We start from the raw sequence: 17,600 nt of genomic DNA, 5'->3' as shown, positions 1-17,600 counted from the left end.
ACAGAAAAGATAACTATAACGTAACCTTTTCTGGATGCCCTCTATATTAAATTGTCCCAGACTACTCTTATTTTATATTTGTCTCCTTACCTGCAGTTAAGCTATGTATGAGCTGCATTTGTAGTAATGATCAATGTATCATGCTATCACTCCTCTCCTACTTTCTATAATCTGTCATGGACTTAGAAACCAGATTTATTAAAATTATGCACTGAAGGGCTCCAAGTAAGAAATACACTGAAATGAATTCAAAGTGAATTTTAGTGCAGACACTGTTGTACCTCTCTAAGCTATTCAAATATTTTTTTATTCTACTTTTGAGCTGTGTTCAAAACATATTAACTGGCTAACCAGTTGGAGCTCCACGGGACACCTGGGTGGCTCAGCGGTCAAGCGTCTCCCTTCGGCTCAGGGCGTGATCCTGGAGTCCCGGGATGGAGTCCCACATCAGGCTCCCTGCATGGAGTCTGCTTCTCCCTCTCCATGTCTCTGCCTCTCTCTGTGTCTCTCATGAATAAATAACTAAAATATTTTTTAAAAAGTTGGGAGTTCCAGACATGGTATCATACTTGCATTTAAAATGAAGCCTTGTCCAGATAACTTGAAATCCACACAAAAAGGTTTGATAAATCAGTAATTGAAGACCAGAGTGTTTTTAACTAAACTTATAATTTTGAGATAAATGTACATTCAATGCAGTTGTAAAAATTACAAAGATAACCTTTTTACTTTTTACCCATATTACTCCAATAGCAACAGCTTGCAAAAGCATACTACAACATCACCACCAGGATACTGGTATTGATAGTCAAGATGCAGAACATTTTCATTTAAAAAAAAAAATTTAAAAAAAAAAAAATTTTTTTTTATTAGAGACAAAGAGTGAGCCAGAGAGCACGCGCACGTGCACAAGCAGAAAGAGGGGCAGAGGGAGAGGGAGAAGCAGACTCCCTCATGAGCAAGGACCCTGACATGGGGCTGTGGGGCTCCATCCCAGGATCCGGGGATCACAACTTGAGATGAAGGCAGAGGTTCAACCGACTGAGCCAACCAGATGCCCTCAGAACATTTTCATTAACACAGAGATTTCATGTGATCATTTATAACCCATTAACCTCCTGCACCCAACCCCACCCCTGAAACTTAACAATCACTACTCTATTCTCCCTTTCTGTGATTTTGTCATTTTCAGATTATATAAATGGTACCTTCCGCAACTGGATTTTTTTTCACTTGGCATAATTCTCTGGGGATTCATTCAAGTTGTTGTGTCAACTTCATTCTTTTTTACTTCTAAGTGGTATTACACATATCAAGAGTTTAGCTAAGCTTCTCCATGGTATTGCTGCCTCGGCATCCATTTTGGTTGACCAACATGCCTGAAGGGGCCTTAAACTGACATTAGCTCTTCATGCAAACACATGCCCTAGATAACAGACTGCAGAGTCACAACTACATGTTAAGTCCTGATATGACTTCCCCAATGGCCCTGTGCTAAAGTCTCCCTTGCCTCCCAGAGCTTTTCCCTTGTGCCCTCCTTATATTAGACCCCTGAGAAGCTTACCAAAACCTTGCTTCTCTTGGTTTAAATTGACCAATCCAGTCTTAGCCCAGAAACCCCAAAGCACTAGCTATAGACCCTAACAAAGGCATGTCCCCAGGTCCTAAACTGCTGTCTACCTGTACCCTGCCTTGATTTCCTCATGTGGCCCCTCAAGATGTGTGGTACACTTACCTCGAAGGACCTGTGAGTAATGAATTTCCCTATTTCAATTTTGCCTTGTGGTCTCTTATAGAACCTGGGCTCACCATCAAATATCCCAAGGGACTCTACTTAATGTTAATTTGGGGCACCTGGATGGCTCAGTCAGTTAGGCATCCCACTCTTGGCTTCAGCTCAGGTTGTGATTTCATGGGTTGTAGGATCGAGCCCCCAGTCTGACTCTATACGTGGCAGGGAGTCTGCTTGGGGATTCCCTCCTTCTGCCCCTATTCCTGTTCACTCTCTAATGATCAAATAAATCTTTTTTAAAAAATGTTAATTTAACAACTTGCAATGAATGTACCACAATTTGTTTAGGCATCCAACCATTAAAAGACATGTGGGAAGGAGGACCTGGGTGGCTGAGTTGGTTAAGCGGCTGCCTTCAACGGAGGTCATGATCTCAGGGTCCTGGGATAGAGCCCTGTATCAGGCAGGCTCCTTGCTTATTAGCAGGGAGTCTGCTTCTCCCTCTCCCTTTGCCCCTCCCCTCTGCTTGTGCTGGCTCACTCTCTCAAATAAATAAATTCTAAAAAATTAATGAAATAAATTTTAAAAAATAACAGACATCTGGGAATTTCTACATTGTTACCATTATAAATAAGATGCTATAAACAAACAAACAATTTTTGGGATAGTGTAACCACTCTGTATGATACTGTAATGGTGAATGCATGTAATTTCAAATTTATCAAAAACAAATAAGGATGCCTGGGTAGCTCAGCAGTTGAGCATCTGCCTTCAGCTCAAGGCATGATCCTAGGGTCCAGGATCAAGTCCCACATCGGGCTCCTTGCAGGGAGCCTGCTTCTCCCACTGCCTATGTCTGTCTCTCTCTCTCCCTCTCTCTCTCTCTCATGAATAAATAAAATCTTTAAAAAAAATACAATGTATAATGCAATGTAAACTATAGATCTCAGTTACTAATATATCAATATTGGCTCAATTGTAATAAATGTACCATACGAATACAAGATAATAATAAAGGAAACTGGTTTTATTCAGAGGTGCGTGTGAGAGGATTACAGGAACTATCTGTATTTTCTCAAGTTTTCTGTAAACTTAAAACTAAAATATAAACCACAGTAATTAAAAAATAATGTCTATTCTTTATAGTTGCTAACATCAAATGTTCTATAAATGCCAACTAAATCTCATTGGTTTACAGTACTGTTGAGTTCTTCTATACACATACTGATATCGTCTTACATTTCTGCCAATTGTGAAAAGACTGCTGAAGTCTCACAATTCTATTGTTTGATACATGCACTTTAGAACTGCCATATCTTTTTTTTTTCTGAGAGAGAGAAAGCGAGCAAGTGAGCATGAAAGTGGGAGAGTGGTGGGGGCAGGGGCGGAAGGAGAGAATCTGAGGGCAGAGCCCAATGCCAAACTCGATCTCAGGACCCTGAGATTGTGACCTGAGCCAAAATCAAGAGTCAGACACTTAACCAACTGAGCCACCCAGCCACTTCAGGACTGCCATATCTCCTAAGTAAATTTTATCATTACCAACTGTCCTCCTCTTTAATAATTTCCTTTTGTCTAAAACCCACTTTATCTGATATTAAAATAGTCACTACTGGGGCACCTGGCTGGATCAGTCAGTTAGAGCATGTGACTCTTAATCTTGGCGTTGTAAGTTCAAACCCTATGCTGGGTGTAGAGTTACTTAAAAATAAATTCTTAAAAAACAAAAAAAGTAAATAAGTCACTACTGCTTTTGACTGAGGGTTTTTTTTTTTAAGATTTTATTTATTTATTAGAGACACAGAGAGAGAGGCAGAGACACAGGCAGAGGAGAAGCAGGCTCCATGCAGGGAGCCTGATGTGGGACTGGATCCTGGGTCTCCAGGATCATGTCCTGGGCTGAAGGCGGCGCTAAACTGCTAAGCCACCAGGGGCTGCCCTGATTGAGGTTTCTATGGTGTATCTCTGTCTACAATTTTACCTTCAATCTGCCTATGTAATCATATTTGAAGGGAGTTTCTTATTAACGCATATAATCGGGTCATAGCTATTACTCTGACAGTCTCTTGTCTTTTAAGTGACAGTCTCTTGTTTTTAAGTGTCTGAAGTACATTTAGACCATTTAAATCTAATGTAATTGTCAATATATTAGGGCTAATCTCTGCCATTTTATTTTTCCTCTGTTCTGTTAGTTTTCTTTAAAAAAAAAAATACGTATATGAACACACACATCATTTACCACAGTCTACTATCAACATTTTACTATTTCAAATCAAGTGCAGAAACCACCCTTCCTCCTTTATGATTCTTGACTCTCCCCAATTTATACATAATTGTTTTAAATATTTCCTTTAAGTATAATCTACATACAGCAAAACAATGATCCATGAAAAAAATGACTGATAAGTTAAACTTAACTAAAATAAGCGGCATGGCTTTGTACAAGAGAGTACAAAGAAAATGAAAAGACAAGCCAGAGACTAAGAGAAAATTTTGCAAAACACATATCAGATAAAGGACATGTATCCAAAATATACAAAGAACTCTTAAAACTCAACAACAAGGGGGATCCCTGGGTGGCTCAGCGGTTTAGCGCCTCAGGGTGTGATCCTGGAGTTCCAGGATCGAGTCCCACATCAGGCTCCCTGTATGGAGCCTGCTCTCCCTCTACCTGTGTCTCTGCTTCTCTCTTTCTCTCTCTCTGTGTCTCTCATGAATACATAAAAACAACAGTGAAATATCATTGCACACTTATCAAAATGACTAAAATATAAAAAGAAGCAAAAACAAAAACCAAAGCAAAACAAAATTTATAATACCAAATGCCAGCAAGGACAAAGAGCAACAGAAACTTTCATTCATTGCTAGTGAAAATGCAAAATACCACAGCCACTGTAGAAGATAGTTTGGCAATTATTACAAAACTAACCATACTCTTACCATACAATTCAATAATCATGCTTCTTGGTATTTACCCAAAAGAACTGAAAATTTATGTCTACACAACAACCTGCACAAGGACGTTTATAGTAGCTTTTATTCATAAAGATATGGGTTTACTTAATAATACATCAATTGTCAAAAATTAGAATTAATTAAGATGTTCTTCAATAGGTGAATGGTATATAAACTATGGTACATCCCACACCCTGGATTGTTATTCTGCACTAAAAAGAAATGAGCTAGGGACGCCTGGGTGGCTCAGTAGTTGAGCGTCTGCCTTTGGCTCAGGGCATGATCCTGGAGTCCCAGGATCGAGTCCCACATTGGGCTCCCTGTATGAAGCATGCTTCTCCTTCTGCCTGTGACTCTACCTCTCTCTCTCTCTCTCATGAATAAACAAAATAAAATTAATTAATTAATTTAATAAAAAATAAAAAGAAATGAGCTATCAAACCATGAAAAAAAGGAAGGATCTTAAAAGCACATTGCTAAATAAAAGAAGCCAGTCTAAAAAGGCTACATACTATATAATTCAGACTACATAACATGGAAGAGGAAAAACTATAGAGACAGTAGAAGATCACTGGCTGCCAGGGACTTTGGGGAGGCAGAGGATAGGAAGGGATGAACAGATGGTGTACAGGGGAAAATATTCTGTATAATACTGTAATGTTACATACATAACATCAGGCATTTGTCAAAACTCTTAGAACTGTAGGACACAAAGAATGAACCTTAAACTATAGATGATAGTCAACAATAATATGACTGTAAGTTCATTTACTGTAATAAATGAACCACAGTAATGACAGATGGGCAAACTGTATGATGAGGGGAGTAGTATGGGAACTCTGTACTATCTGCTCAACTTTTCTGTAAGTTTAAAACTATTCTATAAATAAAAATTAAATTAACTTTAATTAATGGATTTAAAGACCTAAACGTAAGAAGTAAAATTATAAAACAGGAAGAAAACATAGAATTTTTTTTCTACTTTGGCATAGGAAAATATTCATTAAATAAAAAACATGGATCCACAACTATATGGTCAACTAATCTTCAACAAAGCAGGAAAGAATACCCAATGGGAAAAACACCTCTTCAACAAATGGTGTTGGAAAAACTGGACAACAACACAAAGAATGAAACTAGAACACTTTCTAACACCATACACAGAAACAAATTCAAAATGGATGAAAGACCTAAATGTGAGACAAGGAACCATTAAAATCCTAGAGGACGATACAGACAGAAACCTCTTTGACACTGGCCTTAGCAACTTCTTACAAGACATGTCTCTGAAGATGAGGGGGCAGGAAGCAAAAATCAACCATTAGGTCTTTATTAAAATAAAAAGCTTCTACACCGCAAAGGAAACAATCAACAAAACGAAAATGCAACATACACAGTGGGAGAAGTGACATATCTGATAAAGAATTAGTATTTAAAAAAAAAAAAAAAAAAAAAGAATTAGTATTTACAATCTATAAAGACCTTATAAAACTCCAAAAGACAAGCCAGTTAAGAAATGGACAGAAGACATGAATAGATATTCTTCCAAAGAAGACATACAGATGGACAAGAGATAAATAAAAAGATGCTCACCATCACTCATCATCAGGGAAGTACAAATATAAACTATAATGAGATATCTCATACCAGGTGTCAACAAGAATGTGGAGAAAGGGGAACCCTCTTATACTGTTAGTAGGAATGCAAATTGGTACAGACACTCTGGAAAACAGTATGGAGGTTCCTCAAAAAGTTAAAAATTGAACTACCCTACAATCCAACAGTTGCACTACTAGGTATTTACTCAAGCGATATAAAAATACTGATTCGAAGGGATACATACACCCTGATATATTTTACAGCAGCATTATCCACAAAAGCTAAATTATGAAAATAGCCCAAATGTCCATCAACTGATGAATGGATAAAAAAGATGTGGTAAATATATACAATGGAATATTACTCAGCAATCAAAAAGAATGAAATCTTGCCATTTGCAATGATGGAAGGAGTTAAAGTATAAGTGAAATAAGACACTCAGAGAAAAAAAAATACTATATGATTTCACTTGTGAAATTTAAGAAACAAAACACACGAATATAGGGTAAAGAACAAAAAAAGACAGGGAGGCAAACCATAAGGGACTCTTGACTACAGAGAACAAACTGAGAGTTGCTGAGGAGAGGTGAGCAGGGAATGGGCTAAATGAGTGGTGAGTATTAAGGAGGGCACTTGTGATTAGCACTGGGTGTTATAAGTGATGAATCACTAAATTCTACTCCTTAAACCAATATTATACTATATGTTAACTAGAACTTAAATAAAAACTTAAACAAAAAAAACAAAAACATAAAGTACATACCATATAGGAAAAAAACTTGGGCGCTTGGGTGGCTCAGTCTCAGATGTGAAGCATCTGCCTTCTACTCGGGTTGTGATCCCAGGATCCTGGGAACAAGTCCCACATCAGGCTCCCTGCTCAGCAGGGAGTCTGCTTCTCTTTCACTGTGCCCTTCCCTCCTGCTCATGCTCACATGCTCTCTCTCTCTCATAAATAAAATCCAAAAAAGAGAAAAACTTTATCAAACAGATCTCATCAAAAATCTTCTGATCTTTTAATGACATCCTTAAGAAAACCAAAAGGTACCCCAGAGAATGGGAGAAAACATTCAAAATACATATACCTGACAAAGGACTAAAATCTACAGAATATAAAGAAACATTCTATATCAATGCTAAGACAAGCAAACCAATTGAAAATGGGCAAAAAAATTGACCAGACATGTCACTAAAGATACAAATGTCAAAGAACACATGAAAAGATATTCAACATCATAATTACTGGGGAAATGCAAATTAAAATGATAAGATACAAAAAATAAAATAAAATAAAATAAAATAAAATAAAATAAAATAAAATAAAATAAAATAAAATAAAATAAAATAAAATAAAATGATAAAATACTCTGAAACACCTATTAGAGTGGCCTTTTAAAAAACACTATTAAGTACTGGTAAGGGTGTAGAACATCTGGAAACTCAGATGGGAATACGTTTTCAGTGGGAATGTAGAACAGTGATGCCTTTTTGGAAAACTATTTGGCAAAAAAAAATTAAAAAAAAAAAACTATTTGGCAGTCTCTTTTAGGATTAGATATACTCCTACAATATGACACAGTAATCCTATCCCTAAGTATTTACCCAAGACAAACCAAAAATACATAGCCATACCAAAATTAGTATGAAATACTCAGAGGCTTTATTCACCACCAAAAACTGGAGACAACCAAGAAGTCCTTCAACAAGTGGACAAACTAAAGTACAGTCAATTTTAATTTATAAATTTTATCTAATTTGAAAAAAAAAGGAAGATAGATAATTAAACTCAAGGAAAATATTTGTAATTTATCTCTACATAGGGCTACATCCCATTAAACATAAAGAATTCTTTAAAATTGCAGGAAAAATTATCAAAAATCGAACAGATAAATGGGAAAAAAAAGAATTAACTACTTACAAAAGAAAAGCCTATAAAAATGATACTTAAAATGAGAAAAACTTTAAACTCAAAGTTTTCAGAAATTCAAATTTAAAAAACACTGGAATACCATTCCTCACCAAATTGGGAATATTTTTTAAATATGAAAATTGGGAAAAAATAAGAAGAGCTAAGATGACGCCACAGTAGGAGGACCTTAGGCTTGCTTCATCCCTCAAACACAGCTAGGTAACTACCAAATCATTCTGAATAGCCAAGAAATCGACCTGAGAATTATCAGAACAAACTGCACAACTGGAGGGAGAGAAGAAGCCACATGGAAGAAGCTAGGAAGTATCGAAATGTGCTTTGGGGAAAAAATGGGATGCAGGTGCTGTGCCGGGAGGAAGCACTGGTCTCAGATAAAGGCAATGGAGAGTGGTATGCATAGGGATAAACACAAGAACATTTCTCCAAAGCCACTGGCTAGGGAAACCAGAGAAGCTGATTTTCAAGAGTTTTTGTAACCAGCGGGGCTTAAAGGCTGGAGTTTTAGAGGTCCATTGGCTTGGCTGGGATACAGACCTAAGGGCAATGCTCTACTCCTGGAGAGAAGGCAGGTAAGCCACCCAGAGCAGATGGTGCCATTTGAAGACTTCCTATAGCACATGGGGACATACTGTTCACTCTTCTGGATCATATCTGTGAGAGGAAGCATTGCCTCTCTGGAGACAAAAGAGCCACAGCCGCCAGTTCCCTCCCCTGTCCCTCAGCATAGGTACAGAGATACCGGCTGAGGGCAGATAAATCAGAAACTGGCTATTTAGCCTGCTTTGCTACAAATACCACAGCCCTGAACTCTGGCATGACTGCCCTTCTTGCTCAAACCTGCATTAGTTCCAGTATGCTGAGACCCTACCTCAGAAGACCATTGTAAGTCCCCAGCACACCAGTTTCCTAAAGTTTAGAGTTTTATTTTTTTAAGATTTTATTTATTTATTCATGAGAGACCCACAGAGAGAGAGAGAGAGAGAGAGAGAGAGAGAGAGAGGCAGAGACACAGGGAGAGAGAGAAGCAGGCTCCACGCAGGGAGCCCGACGCGGGACTCGATCCCGGGAATCCAGGATCATGCCCTGGGCCGAAGGCAGGCGCCAAACCGCCAAGCCAACCCGGGATCCCCTAGTTTAGAGTTTTAAAAGTCAGCAAGCTTGGGTGAGATACAGGCCAAAGCACAATGATCTGCTCCAGGAAGGCAAGCAACCTGGAGACAAACAGTATGAAAACAGTAATCTAAAAAATACTTGGGACACACAGGAAGAAATTATTCATTCTTCTGGGAATGCTTCACTGAGAGCAGCAAACATAGACTCCCCTCTCCAAGGAAAAAGGGACTGGCTGGCACCATTTCCATCCACCACCAACCCTCTTCCCCCATCATAAACCAACTTCAATAAACAAAACAGAGCCAAGACAGGCTACCTGGCAGTCTAACCTGCTTATCTGGTTACATCAATTCCCCCACCCCATGCACTCTGCTGCTAATGCACACTCCTGCCAAGTATACATAAGGAAAAGCACAGCACACCTTTTCCCCAGAAGACCAGTAGAAAGCCCTGCATGTATGATGTCTACCAACCATAGAATTCTTTAAGATTTTATTTATTTATTTGAGAAAGAGAGAGTGTGTGAGCACTAGTGAGGGGGAAGGGCAGAAACAGGCTTCCCATTGAGCAGGGAGCAGGACCCTGAGATCATGACCTTAGTTGAAGGCAGATGCTTAAGTGACTGAGCCACCCAGGTGTCCCCCAACCATAAAGTTCTGCAAGGCTTCAGTTACAGTGGAAGTACAATCAGGTCTCCTGTAACAAGCAGACCAGAGCACACCTAGTTAAAAATCGCCACATTCTGGCCAAGATCCAAACATTGCCCACTGCAGGCAAGGAGAACCTCTGGAGATGACTGACCCAAGGGAAAGAATAGTCAAAACATAGCAGCAGAGTGTATGCAGCACACACTAGAGACTCTCACTGAAGCATCAGGCTGTATATACACTACTTGACCTTTTCTTCATAAAGCCATTACTCTTGGGAGCAGGAAAAATAACAAGCTTTTCTAACACATAGAAGACAGCCCTAGGCAAAGTGCCAAGAAGGAGGAATTAATCCCAGAAGAAAACAAGAGTAGACTTAGGGAAATCAGTGACTCCATCAAATGTAATAATATATTTGTATCATAGGAGTCCCAGAAGAAGAGAGAGAAAAAGGGGTAGAAGGTTTATTTGAGGAAATAATAACTCAAAACTTCCCTAATCTGAGGAAGGAAACAGACATCCAAATCCAAGGGGCTCAGAGAACTCTCATCAAAATCAACAAAAACAGGCTAATAACAAGACATATTGTAGTTAAATTTGCAAAGGAAAATTCCTAAAAGCAGCAAGAAAGAAGTAGTCCCTAAACTTACAAAGGAAGACCCATAAAGTTAACTGCAAATGTCTGCATAGAAACTTGGTAAGCCTTTAATGAAAGAAAGAAAGAAAGAAACAAACAAACAAACTTGGCAAGCCAGACAGGAGTGGTATGATATATTCAACATGCTGAATGGGAAATATCTGCAGCCAGGAATACTCTAACTAACAAGGCTATCATTCAGAATAGAAGGAAAATGAGTTTCCCAAACAAAAATTAAAGGAGTTCATGACCACTAAACTAGCCCTGCAAGAAATACTAAAGGGGACTCTTTGGGTAGGAAAGAAAGACAAAAAGTGACAAAGACTAGAAAGGAACAGAAAATCTCCAGAAACAATGACAAAACAAGTAATAAAACAGTATTAAATTTGTATCTAAAATAAATAAATAAATATGTAAATAAAATAAATTTGTATCTATTAATAATCACTTTGAATGTAAATGGACTAAATGCTCTGATCAAAAGACACAGGGTAACAAAATGGTTAGTAAAACAATAAAACAAGACCCATCTGTATGCTGCCTGTAAGAAACTCATTTTAGACCTAAACACACCTGCAGATTGAAACTGAGAGAATGGAGAAACGTTTACCATAAAATGAGGTCAAAAACACCAGAGTAGCAATACACCAGAAAAACTAGATTTTAAACTAAAGACTATAACAAGAGATGAAGAAGGACACTGAATCATAATAAAGGGGACAATTCATACAAGAAGATCCAACAACTGTAAAATTTATGCCCCCAACTTGGGAGCACCGAAATATATATAATTAATAACCAATCCAATAAAGGAACTCAGGAATAACAATACAGTAAGAGTAGGGGACTTTAATAACCTACTTACATCAATAGACAGATCATCTAAGCAGAAAATCAACAAGGAAACAATGGCTATGAATGACAAACTGGACCAGATAGATTCAACAGATATATTGAGAACATTTTACCCCAAAGCAGCAGAATACACATTCTTTTCAAGTACACATGAGACATTCTCCAGAATAGATCACTTGTTAGGTCACAAATCAGGCCTCAATAAGGACAAAAAGATTGAGATAATACAATGCATCTTTTCTGACCACAACACTAAGAAACTTGAAGTCAAGCACAAGAAAAAATTTGGAAAATCCACAAATACATAGAGTTTAACAACGTAAACTGGTCACCCAGGAAATTAAAAAATAAATTTAAAAAATACATGGAAACTGAAAATGAAAACACAATGGTCCAAAACCTTTGGGATGTAGCAAAAGCCATCAGAAGATGTAAGTATATAGCAACAAAGGCCTACCTCAAGAATCAAGAAAATATCAAAATATCAAATAGACAACCTAACCTTACACCTAAAGGAGCTAGAAAAAGAAGAACAAAGAAAGGCTAGAGTTATTAGAAGAAGGGAAATAAAAATTAGAGCAGAAATAAATGATATAGAAACTAAAAGAACAGAACAGATAAATGAAACCAGAAGCTGTTTATTTCACAATATTAATAAAATTGATAAACCCCTAGCCAGACATACCAAAAAGAAAAAAGGACCCAAATAAATAAAATCACAAGTGAAAGAGGAGAAAGAACAGCCAAAGCCACAGAAATCTAAACAATTATAAGAGAATATTATGAAATAATATATGTCAACAAATGGGACAATAAGGAAGAAATGAATAAATTCCTAGGAACATATAAACAACCAAAGTTGAAACAGGAAGAAATAGAAAACTTGAACAGATCATAACCAATAAAGAAATTGAATCAGTAATCAAAAACCTCCCAAGAAACAAAAGTCCAGGGCCAGATGGCTTCACAAGGGAATTCTATCAAGCATTTAAAGAATTCATATTTTGCGGGGATCCCTGGGTGGCTCAGCAGTTTAGCGCCTGCCTTCGGCCCAGGGCGTGATCCTGGAGTCCTGGGATCAAGTCCCACATCAGGCTCCCTACATGGAGTTCGCTTTTCCCTTTGCCTGTGTCTCTGCCTCTCTCTCTCTCTCTCTCTCTCTCTCTCTCTCAATCTCATTCTCTCTCTGTCTCTCATGAATAAATAGAATCTTAAAAAAAATAAAAATAAAAAAATAAAGAATTCATATTTTTGTGAAGCTGTTCCAACAAACAGAAATGTAAGGAAAACTTCCAAGTTCATTCTAGGAGGTCAGCATTACCTTGATTCCAAAACCAGACTCCACTAAAAAAGAGAAATACAGATGAATATTCCTGGTGAACATGGATGCAAAAATTCTCAACAAGATACCAGTAAATCAAACCCAACAGTAAATGAAAAGAATCATTCACCATGATCAAGTGGGATTTATTTTTGGGCTGTAATACTCATTTAATATTTGCAAATCAACATGATACACTACATTAATAAAAGAAAGGAGAAGACTTTATGATCCTCTCAATAGATGAAGGAAAAGCATCTAACAAAGTACAACATCCATTCATGATAAAAACCCTCAAGAAAGTAGGGATAGAGGGAACACAACTCAACATAATAAAGGCCATGCATGAAAAACTCAACAGTTAATATCATCCTCAATGGGCAAAAACTGGGAGCTTTTTCCTCTATGGTCAGGAATAAGACATGGATGTCCACTCTCACCACTGTTACTTAATACAGTACTGGAAGTCCTAGCCACAGCAATCAGACAACAAAGAGAAAAAGCATGCAAATAGGCAAGGAAGAAGCCAAACTTTCACTATCTGCAGATGACATGATACTCCACATAGACAAGACAGAAGACTCCACCAAAAAATTGCTAGAACACATAAACTCAGTAAAGTCGCAAGATATAAAATCAACAAACAGAAATCTGTTGCATTTCTGTATACCAATAATGAAGCACCAGAAGGGGAAATCAAGGAACTAATCCCATTTAAAATTGCACCAAAACCGTAAGATACCTACAAATAAATGTAACCAAAAAGGTGAAAGATATGTACACTGAAAACCAAATAAAACACTGATGAAAGAAACTGATTTTAGATTGTGACTCCAATAATAACACAAAACACAAACACTATAATTATTCACACCATTGTATATAAGAGTAAAAAAAATGTAAAATTTCATTAGGAGAGGCTTGGGGGCACCAAGGTGGCTCAGTTGGTTAAGTCATCATTCGGCTCAGATCATGATTCCAGGGTCCTGGGATCAAGCCCCACAACAGGCTCCCTGCTCAGCAGGGAGTCTTCTTGTCCCTCTCCCTCTACCCTTCACCTTTGCTCCTATGTGCTCGCTCACTCTCTCTCTCAAATAAATAAAATCTTTAAAAAAAAAAGAGAGAGAGAAAGGGACACCTGGGTCACTCAGTGGTTGACCTGGGTCACTCAGTGGTTGAGCGTCTGCCTTCTGCTCAGGGTGTGGTCCCGAGGTCCCGGGATCAAGTCCCACATCAGGCTCCCAGAGAGGAGCCTGCTTCTCCCTCTGCCTGCGTCTCTGCCTCTCTCTCTGTGTCTCTCATGAATAAACAAAATCCTTAAAATTAAATTAAAAAATTTAAAAGAGAGAGAGAGAGGTTTGTTTAAATAATAAACGTATACAGGAGAAAAAAGAAACCATTGCAAGTATATGCACAGGTGTGCATCTATGCATTATGTATGCATATGTATACATTCATGATCATGGTTTATTGTTAATTGCAAAAAATACACCATGTTTTGTAAAATCTTTCATTTGTTTAAAAGTACACTCAAAGGACGCTTGGGTGGCTCATTAGTTGAGTGTCTGCCTTTGGCTCAGGGCCTGATCCCAGGATCCTGGGATCAAGTCCTGCATCAGGCTCCCAGCAGGAAGCCTCCTTCTCCCTCTGCCTAGGTCTCTGACTCTCTCTTATGAATAAATAATCTTTTTTTAAAATTAAAAAATAAAACTATACTCAGTGAAGGTATAAGGACATAGGTACTCTCCCACAAGGCTGGTATGAATACAAAGTTTATAATCATTTGGAGGGATATTTAGCAATACTGAAAATGACAGCCTTTAAAAGCAATTAACAACTCTTACAGAAGTCTATACCACAGATCCATCTTCAACAATACAAAAATATATATATGCAAAGCTATTCTCTGTAGCCATGTTTGCAACTGGAAAACACTGAAAAGAATCTAACTCTCCATACCCGTAAGATTAAATAAACTATAGTGAATTAAAACAATGAAGCAATATCAACGTGGATGGAACTGGAGGGTATTCTGCTGAGTGAAGTAAGTCAATTGGAGAAGGACAAATAGTTTATGTTCTCATTCATTTGGGGAATATAAATAATAGTGAAAGGGAATATAAGGGAAGGGAGAAGAAATGGGTGGGAAATATCAGAAAGGGAGACAGAACATAGACTCCTAACTCTGGGAAACGAACTAGGGGTGGTGGAAGGGGAGGAGGGCGGGGGGTGGGGGTGAATGGGTGACGGGCACTGAGGGGGGCACTTGATGGGATGAGCACTGTGTGTTATTCTGTATGTTGGTAAATTGAACACCAATAAAAAATAAATTTATTAAAAAAAACAATGAAGCAATAAAAAAATGTACAGCAATAATTTTTTTTTTTAATGAGAAAGATCTCTATAGATCTCTATTACCTGATACAGCGCAACTTCTTCCAGGATATACTAGAAATGGAAAAAAAAATCAAATTTCAAGAGATCAGCTGCAGAATACAACCTCTCATGTAAGAAAAAAAATGAGATATACAAAATTATGCATGTATAAGTTCACTTCTGCAAAGGAAATTCAAGGAGTATAAATTCAAGGAGTATAAAGCAGAAACTACTAAGACTGATTATATTATATATAGGGAATGTTTTTCTTATGTATAATATTTGAGGAGTGACATTTCTCTCTATAAGCCTTTTTGTATAGGTCTGACACTTAGAACTATGGTAGTATTTCACACAACCAAAAAAATAAATGTGTATTTCAACATAACCAATACGTGGGGGAAAACCCAAAATGGAATACAAAAAACAACAAACCAAACTGTGAAACTAATGGGGAACATAAAAAATTTAACTGGGCATATAAGAACTAAGTAAAGAACTAAGTAACTTTAGAAACATTATGTTTTACTATAAACTTAAGACTAAAGATGAACTGTACACAAATACTGTACTCTACTTAGGAAATGTGCTCCTCAGAGGGAATATTCTGGTAATTTTAAAACTCTCTGTTTCAAACATAAAAACAATCAGAAAACTAACATTTTAAAATTAAGGGAAGTATATATATCAAGAATAGTAAGAACCAGGTTTTTTACTTCCATAAAAAGGAATTACAATGAAGAAAAATGGGAAGACTAGAAGAGAAAGAACCCTGTGCTTTTATTTGGAATCACACATATTAATATGAATACATGGTTTTACAGATACATACAACCACACACATACACATATGTACAGAAAAATACAGAAAGAATGGTGTCTACATGTGACTACAAACATATACTTCTTAACGGTTCAGAGGACCTAAAAACAATGATATCCCCAAAACAATGAGCACACAAATAGTGTCTTCTAAAAACCATTCTCCAATAACAGGAATCAGGGTTCCTTTGAAAAATGGTTGATTCCGGAGTTGGGTGAGGAAAAAATAAGATGTGCCTAACACATATTCGTATAAGAAAGGAGGACAATGCTCAAAAAACATGGAAGCATATCAAAAGGACACAGGAGGCAATCTGAAGAAAAGTCCAGGGGCTAAATCTGATAGTTATTACAACAAAATGATAGCATTAAGATTATAACCAAAACAATGAAATAAGTATCAATGAGTCCATACTAATAAATATTTGATTAAGTAAATAAAATGGGGAGAAAAGACAGCTATTCCTTACAGACTTGCAATTATTAAACACAGAAGGAATATTGGAAATCCTGAATAACCTTGAAACAAACACTAACATAATCATTATGGAAAGTAAGAGGCATGGAGGGATAAAATCAGTGGGTAAAAGTATAAGAAACATTGCATTTGCATAATCTCAAAGTATATCCCCACAAGATACATACAAAATTGAAAGGAAAAAATAGTAATTTTACAGTAGAAAACTTTGGTACACTTTAACCAAGAGATAAAAGTTAACATCATATGTATTAAGACATAATGACAACACGTACATATGATACACAGAGAATGGCACAGCATTACTTCTGTAGCATTATTGCCAGGACAGCATAACATGAATTAAATCATGAAAAATGGCAACAAGGGGTGCCTGGGTGGCTTAAGTCAGTTAAGCTTCTGACTCTTGATCTCAGCTCAGGTCTTGATCTCAGGGTCAGGAGTTCAAGCCCCACAGTGGGCTCCACACTGGGAATGGAGCCTACTTAAAAAAAAGAATGCCAGCAAGAGGACAGTTCTTAAAACTATCAATTATTAAACAACTATTATTAAAATGTGGGGGGGGAAATGCTGAAACAAGCAATCACAAAATTTCTGGCAACAAATATTTAAAGTGAAAATCTTGCTGATAAATAGATCAAAAAAGTTAAATTTTAAAATTTCTTTTAAGATTTTATTTATTTGAGAGAGCTCGAGAGGAAGAGGACAAGCAGGATGAGGGGCAGAGGGAGAAGCAGATTCCCCACTGAGCAGGGAGCCCAATGCAGGGCTCGATCCAGGAATCAGGATCATGACTTGAGCCGAGGCAGATTAACCAACCAACCAAGCCACCCAGGCACCCTCCCCGCTCAAAAAGTGAAAATTTTAAAGTTAAAAATACGGTAACTAAAATTAAAACATAAATGGACAGACTCAACAGCACAATGGAGATGGCAAAAGAACTTAAAGAGATAAATAAAAACTATCAAATAGAGAAAATATTGAGCATAAATGTACAAAGGCTCAGGGAACTATAATAACAGAAGGAAGAGAAAGAGAGTAGGACTGAAGATATCTGAGAAAATAAATGCCTGAAAACTTCCTAAAATCTGCAATAGACATACCTACATATTCGAGAAACCAAGAAAACTTCAAA

At 37.3% G+C, this 17,600-nt stretch overlaps 1 pseudogene; it reads right to left on the bottom strand.

Moving 5' to 3' along the window:
- Positions 1-17,600, bottom strand: part of LOC112671859 (elongation factor 1-alpha 1-like) — a 74,646-nt pseudogene that overhangs the window by 49,259 nt on the left and 7,787 nt on the right.

The sequence above is a fragment of the Canis lupus genome, chromosome X, assembly GCF_003254725.2.
Source record: "Canis lupus dingo isolate Sandy chromosome X, ASM325472v2, whole genome shotgun sequence".
Lineage (NCBI taxonomy): Eukaryota > Metazoa > Chordata > Mammalia > Carnivora > Canidae > Canis > Canis lupus.
This window is presented reverse-complemented; position numbering and strand designations above follow the sequence as displayed.